Raw genomic sequence first — 8,316 nt, 5'->3', positions numbered from 1 at the left:
GCTGGGTTTCTTTTTAGCAGCTAGAATAGTGCTGTGTTTTGCTTTCAGCCTGGGATTTGTTATGAGAAAGACACTGATAACAAACCAGTGTTTGTATTTTTGTTGCTGGAAGTGAAGGACTTTGTGTTCTGTTAGTCTACAAGTGCAAGATCTAAGGGGGCGAGGAATATTTAAATTAATAAATTAAACTGGCATTTGGATATGCCAATGGGATATTCCTTATCATATCATGTCATGTCCAGTATATTAATGAGGGGCTCTCTCTCTTTTGCTCTGGCTTTCTCTCGGGCTCTCGCTCTTCCAGGATTGTGGTTTTGGTTCGGGATTGTCGCTCCTCTGGGATCGTTATCTGGGAACAGGCCGGGCTCAGTCAGCGGGTGGTGAGCAAATGCATGATACCCAGCTGCACTGAGTATCACTCATTTGCATATTTTAGTACTATTATTGTTATCATTACTATTTTAATATCAGTATTATGTTAAGTTTTATTTTATTTCTATTACTAAACTGTTCTTATCTCAACCTGCAAGTCTCCTCACCCTTGCCCCCCGGTCCTCTCCCCTGTCCCCTGGGGGTGGGGGGCAGTGGGTGAATGGCTGTGTTGGCTGCTAGCCCAGGGCTAGCCCAGTGAAACTACCACAACCCCTTGTCCTACACATCACTGGAAGAAAAAGTCATCATAAATGCAGCAGGAGGCCACAGAATCATGGTGTGGGAGATACTGTGTCAAGACTGGACAGTAACTCAATGGCCAACCCCAAGCAAACATTTACTGTTTCTGCAGAGAGCAGCTTGGCAGTAACCAAACCGCTAATTTAACATTAGCATATTTAGCATTTTGGTTAAATGGTAAGTGCAATAACAGAGCAGGTAAGATACCTGCATGATGATCATCAGGTAAACTACTTACCTGTCAATCAGCTTCTATGACTCAAGACATGTTTTGCTGATAATGGTGCCATGCATTTCACTTACATGCGGGAATTTAAGTTAAAACCACATTTTGAGCCCCCACTTTTTTCTTTCTTCAAAGTGGATACAAAAGTTTATTTATATATACATATAAAATTAGGAATATAATCTAAGAATAACCATCTTCAACTTAACTGAGAGTTATCTTCAGCTTCTTTAGCTTTCTTCCTTATATCCAGTCTAAATCTCCCCTCTTTTAATTTTAAACCATTACCCCTTGTCCTGTCACTACAGGTCCTGCTAAAAAGTTTGTCCCCATCTTTGTCATAGGCCCCCTTCAAGTATTGAAAGTCTGCAATAGGGTCTCCCTGGAGCCTTCTCTTCCCCAGGCTGAACAACCCCAACTCTCTCAGCCTTTCTTCATAGCAGAGGTGTTCCACCCATCTGACCATTTGTGTGGTCTCCTCTGGACCTGCTCCAACAGATCCATGTCTTTCTTGTGCTGAGGACCCCAGAGCTGGACACAGTACTGCAGGCGGGGTCTCACCAGAACAGAGTAGAATAGAGGCGCAGGATAATCTCCCTCAACCTGCTGGCCACGCTGCTTTTGATGCAGCCCAGGACACAGCTGGCCTTCTGGGAGAGACTGTGGTGTCATACCTGGAAGGGGAAGTGCACCTTGAAGCATCCTCAGCCCAGTCCAACCCATAGTCCATCCCAGGTGCTGGGATCCCTGAGCTGCCACAGCACAAGGTCCAATTGATTCAGAAGCACTTGAGCTTGACTGCCCATCCAGCCCATTTAACTTTTCTTTTATTGCCAACAGCTCCTGCCCACTCACCCTCAGGCATGGTCACACAACCCTTCCCGTTTAACCCTCGATTCTTTGGATCTGACCTTCTGTGAGCCAGTGGATTGCCCAGAAGCAAGCTGGAGCTCTGCACAAAACCTCACAAAATATACAAGAGTAATAACATCTACAATGCACTTAGCTGCATCACTTTATCTTCCCACCATAACTCTAGCACAACTAGGAGAGAGATCAATTCTCTCAGGCAACAGCCAGTTTTAGCCCTGCAAACTCTCCTTCCAACCCTCTGCTTTTCCACTTTCAGTCATTTGAGACTTCACAACATCTGAAAAGAACACAGTATTTCCATTTCAAAGGGAAACTAGACAGAGAGACTCCATGACCAAACTCTTCTTTACACCTGACACCCTTAGGGGGGTGTGTGACAGACATCCAACCTGGCATTGCACAGCCAGGACATGAGGACCACACTTCCCCCCACCAAGTCACATAAGGAAGGAGTGGAAATGTGGGGTTAGTGTTGTATTATCTAGTATTTCTGAGCACACAAAGGAAAGAAGCTGCACAGAAGGGAGCAGAGGTGGGATGTGATGCCTGGTCAGCAAGTCCAGGTAGCACTTTCATGACTCAACAATAAAAGTGGGACAAGTCCAACCAGAAAATTTTCAATTCCACAGGCCCACTGACTGGTTGAATTGCTCATCTGAAGAAGTCCTGCCCTGCTTCCTGCTCGCCTGCCTGATAACCATGCTCCTGCAAGTCTCTGCAGACCCCAATATAAGTTTTGGATGAAGTTGGATTTATTGAATTAAGTTCAGCCTAGCACTAGTGAAGTACTGGATTTACTGTCATTTTGACCCAGGTAAGTGTATTGCTGCTTGGTTTGTTACTGTACTGATATTTTGAGATAAACTGTTTATCCCTGTGTCTGTTACCGTATCCTGAATCTAACACAACCAGGCTGCCCCAAGCCCCTCCACCCCAGTGTGAAGAGAGATGCAGTACACTTTGGTCCCAGCCTTGCAATAGGTGCCTCAACTGTTTTGGGGCCTTGTCCCACAACCAGGCATCAGGCACATTTACAGAGGGAACTCCCCGATTCCTTCTTTGATTAGAGAAAGTCAGAAAGATACAAGCATGAAGGGGAAGTTACCCTTCCTATTTCTCTTAGCTCATGGTCTTAAAAATGCTGAGCACCATTCAAATGCAGCTGAAGCCCAAGTTGCCTCCCTACAGAAAGGAATATCTCAAGCCCAGCAGGACACTTGGGCTGGGATAGATAAGACTCTTGCCACTGCCTGTGTTAGAAGCCTTCAGGTGACTGTGGAGAAATGAGACGGCCACATGGTCCCTGTGGTAGCAGTATCTGCCTGGAAAAAACTTGACAGGCACTGGAAGCTGCCAAAACCAGTTTCTGAAACAAAAGCACAAAGCTTTACATATTGATCAAGACAACTACAACAGAAATATTTGGTCTGATTTTACTTCAGACAATTCTATGTCAAATTCCACCCTTCTTGAAGCCTGACCAGACTTACGAATCAGACCAACTACTAAAGGTAGTTACCACTAAACACCCTCATGTCCAGTTAGTTAAAAATCCCCCTAAGCCCATGCAAAAGGGCCATGATCCAAAGTGTGGAAATCCTGTTTGTCCCCAGGCATTCCCCAGAGTCCCATCATCTGTTTTACTGGCTTTTGACAAACTCCATCATGCCACACCTTTTCCCACAAGAGCCTTAGCAAGGGCCCTAGTGACCCTCCCACCACTTTATCAGCTGGAAACTGGAAGACACCCAGCCCTGGGTTACCCAGATTTATCAAGCATACAATCAGTACCCCAGGGGAGCCAGTCAGAACCTGTTGATCCCTCCCAGGCGGCCCGGAGGATGCAGCTTACAGGGACTTCCCATGCAGAGGCATATGCAAGCATCAATGATACCATCATTTGTGTGTCCTCATGGGCACTCCAACTTCTGCCTTGAATTGATCACACTGGAGGGGATGACTTCCCTCACCCTCTGCAGTAGTCCACAGGAGCCCTTTCAGCCCTTCCCATAGTCAGTCAAGTGCAACTTCCCTAACAGACAGACAGCCTGAGGATCTGCAGTTTTTGGGAGGTTCTAACATCCATCGTGGAGTAACCCAAACACAATTCCAGTCAGGGCAGAACACAGAGCAGTGGAGGGACAGCTTCTGCTGACAGAAACTCTGCCCAGCTGGGGCAGTGCAGAGTTTATATACCTCTGGGTTACACAACTTGTTCTTCATAAAACTACAGCTACGTGTCAGATAACCAGGATGTAGTAAGTTACCACAAAGAATGGCAACACTTGGATTACTTCAGATAAGCTCTAGACAGTACATCCTTTTACAAGCATTTCACTCCAGAAATTACATCACACTTACTCAGTGAGACCACTAGTTAACACTGCAGATATTTCTAAACAAGAAGCCTACAAAAGCCTATGAGGCGGAAGCTATTTTAGCTCCACATATGGAACCCCTCAGAGACCAGATCTTCCATGATTCTCAAGGGAAAGTACAGTCTCCTGGTACTTTTGACCCCAAACTCCCACTAGTTCAGGTACTCCAAGAAGCACCTCCCCCACCTCCAATGACCCATGCTGTTAACACCCTGTGAACCTACAAGCCCCAAAACTCATCACCTCCCTTCTCACAGAACCAGAAAACCAGGAAGTATTCATTGGCACCTACTTCCCCCTTCCAGCAGCCCCATCTGGCCAGTGCACAAACCCAATGGGTCTTGACATCTGACCAATGACCACCAAGGCATAAATTCTGCCTCCTCTCTGCCTCATACTGCAGTCTCAATAGCTACTAGAGTAATCAATGCCACTTACCTTTCCTCTTACTTATGCACAGCAGGTTTGGACATTACAGACATGTTCTTCCAGAGTCCCACCCACCTGGATGACCAGGCTCACTTTGCTTGTACTTGGAATGGCATTCATTAAACCTTTATTCACCTACCTCACAGCCATTGCTATAGTACTACCATTGCTCACGGTACCTTAGCATGAACAGTAGCTGAAATTTCTCCCACTCCTGATGTGTGTCACCACCAGCACATCGCCAACATTTTCCTAAGCAGACATAGGTGGGAATCTGTTGCACAAGATACGATCCCAAATTTCAGCCCTCAAAGAACACTGGGAACTTTATATTCCTCCTGGTAAATGCCAGGATCCTGCCCAGAAACTAAGGTGCTTGAGTTCTTTTTAAAGGAGTCCTCCTTTACATCCAGTTGCAGTTTTGTTAGTTTTGACTTTGTGTTTATTGCTTATAATCATTCTGTTAACAAATTATGTTAATCCAACACATTAAACACATGCAGTCAACTGATTCTGTATGTGCAGTGGTACATAATTAGCATTAATTGCAATGCTTAAGCTAAGCAACTCATCAAATAATTGTATCCTTACTGCCACCGACCTGTAATATGCCACATATTTATGACAGAAGCAAGAGGTAACCACACTACTATTCGATATGAGTCAACAAAGAAGGCTGACTGTACTCACAGGGTAGAGCGTGACAGATCCACTCAATTCCTTGATCAAACCAGTGATAGTTTGGTTCACACTCCCAAGGAAGTAAAGACCTAGGCCATGACCAGGTCAAGAACTTCTCTAGTTCCAACCTGTTCTTTGAAAACCCACACAGGAACAGGGTGACACGGTGAGCTTTGATGCATATGAGCTGGGAAACAAGAACACCAATCATGTGAATAACACATGAATACCAGGTTGTTCTTCCAAGACTAATTTGTCAAGGAACAAATGAAGTTGTGGGTACAAGGAGTCTCACGCTTACTTTTTCCACCACATGTAATTTGACTACAAGCCAACCACTTTATGCCATAAATACGACAGCCTGAGTGAGCCTTTTTGAGCTCTCCCTTGTTAAAGCAGCTGGCTGCATGGCAGTGATCTCCCCTTGAGCTGGGATGCCTCTCAAGGTTACTCTTCAAGGTTGAGAGACCCCTTACCAACTGCAGATCTTTCGGAAGTGACCAGTATCACACATAACTTCGTATCACAGAGCATTAAACCCTGTAGAGGTATTTTTGAATTATTATAATATCCTCTGTACAGTAAATAATAGATTGAACCTTGCCATCATACTTTCTTAAGCTTCACTTTTACAAGATCTTACTTCAATAAAACCACTTTTGCCACTAACTTTGGTGGTGGTTCTTTAAGAGGTTTGAATCTCCTTGGTTTCAAGGGTAACTGAGGCACTCACAATAGTTATAAAATACTCTTATTCGTTATTAAAATCTTCCTTTGATTGGATCAAAACTCTAAGCACCAAACATATGTATTGCAACACAAGCTACTCTGATCTCGGTTGTTTCCCACCTCTCCAGGTCATAAGGTTGAGCAAACACAAGCTTCCAAGAACTGAAAGGACAGAAGTTCAGCTTCGGGCCAACACAACTTTGCTCCCTTGTTTCTGCTTCTGGACTTCTAACAGCCAGTCTCAGTTAATCAAAAGCATTTAAAATGAATTCAGTATGTTTGCCATGGTATCATAGAAAGATTAGAGCATCTTGGCAGACCTGCACCTGTGGTACAAGATGGCCTGAATCAACCAAACATGCCCAAAGGAAAGAGTACATACACACCAAGAACTCTCATTTTCCTGTTTGTAACTGTATTGCAGATGTCACAGCAGCACAAGTACACAGAGGTTTTCTTGTCATAAGGATTCTTAGCAGCTACACAGGAGATAATTTGTCAGAAATTACCTACATTCCAGACACTGACAGTCAATCACAGGGTAGTTACAGTAAATTTAAGCACATTAAGACAAGTCATTTAACAGGCCCATCCCACCATTTCCACTCTATTTCTCACTTTAACCTATTGGCTTTGCTGTCCTAATGCCACCTGCTGCTACAGACAAGCATTACAAAAGTGGTTATCAGATGGGCCTGTTACAGTTTTATGCCCATGAACTATGTTTTGTCAGCAGGTTTTTTGGTTTGTTTGGTGTGTGTTCAGTATTTTTTATGTGAACACACTTCACTGTCAAAGTCCTCAGGGCCCAAATCTAGCACAGTGGGAAGAGCTGTCAGAACAAACAGGACCTTTTCAGAACAGAAGAAGAAACAGGACAGAAATTTTTTCAGTTCAAGCAACAGACACTAAAACAAAACCCATCAAAATTATCCTCTTCAAATTATCTCATTAGCATAACCCTGGTGCTTGTTAAGTGATGCCATAAGTGATCACCTCCAGCAGCTCTGTGGCCCAGTGGTTCCTCCTGCCCTGAGGCTGGAGTCCACCTGGAGACCCAGGTGTCTCCATTGCAGGTCCAACCAGTAGCAAGGTTGAGCAAACATCAGAGACACACATAGGACATAGACACCAACAGCCACAGACAACATATAACTCACATAAAATTTAAGAATAGACAGGAGTCCCCTCCCTGCTCTTTGGCTGGTCTGTGGAGTGAATGTCTCTGTAAAACCCACAGAACCCCAATCTCTGCAGTCACAAGTACACACACATTCACAGATCCCTCAAGTGCCAGTATGACCCATCCAATACCCCTGCATGGATCCCAGGCCCTCTTACCCACTCCAAAGGGTCTCCTACTTGCCAGCTGTCCAGCTTGACGCTCACATACACTTGTTTCATAAGCACTCCATGCTCACAGAACCCCCCCAGATACCAGCATGGACATGCTGTCCATCCAATACTCCTGCCTGGACCCAGGGCCTCCTACCCAACAGCTAGCTAGTCCACCTTGAAATCTGCTAGCAAATTATACAGGTAAAACCCACACACACTTCATTTGGGGAAGATATGCCCCATGTACCCTCACCAGCAGCCAGCATCTGCCACACGGGCTGTGACCCACAGTTCCACTCCAGCCACCAGCGCCGAGTCCTCCACTCACCCTGGTGAAGCTCCCACTCACTCCAATTGCTGACACCCCAGGCCCAGGGGGCCTGCACCTCCAGTCTGACCCTAGCTGGGGGCACCAAACCCACTCACATCTGTCCCTCCAGTAGCTGGCACTCCAGACAGAAAATGTGGTACCTGTGGAGATGCTTTTAAGAACTATGGTCCTTCCAATTACTGATGCTGAGACATCTTCTCACTCCAGCTGCTGGCACCATGGCCCAGAGGTGCCTACACCTCCAGTCTGACTCCGCTTGCTGGCCCAATTATCAACTCAAACTGGTCTCCTCAGTAGCTGGCACCTAGTCCTTGCAACACCCACAGGGGATAGAGAGTGAGACTATGCAGAGAGATAGCTAAGACTTGACAAGATAGGGCTGGCTGCAGGGATCAGGCCCAGGGCTCAGTCAGACCTCCTGAGCAGCCATGGCTTATACAGGACTGGGCCCTTTTATACCCTCTCTTGTCTGTTCCCCCTCTGCATAGTTCCACCACCCTCTTCCTCCCACCCACACCTGGGTCTTCCAGGAAGGCTAGGTGTGCCTGCAGTTTTTCAATGGTCCATCAATTAGCGAGGCTGATATGGTTTGTTCCTTCTCTTTTGCATGTCAGGTTTCTCCCTCTAAGTTTTCTTTCTTTCTTCCCTCTTTTCCCTAT

The sequence above is a fragment of the Antrostomus carolinensis genome, unplaced genomic scaffold, assembly GCF_000700745.2.
Source record: "Antrostomus carolinensis isolate BGI_N321 unplaced genomic scaffold, ASM70074v2 scaffold11667, whole genome shotgun sequence".
Classification (NCBI taxonomy): Eukaryota; Metazoa; Chordata; class Aves; order Caprimulgiformes; family Caprimulgidae; genus Antrostomus; species Antrostomus carolinensis.
The sequence above is the reverse complement of the archived record's forward strand: the minus strand, read 5'-3'. Positions refer to the sequence as shown.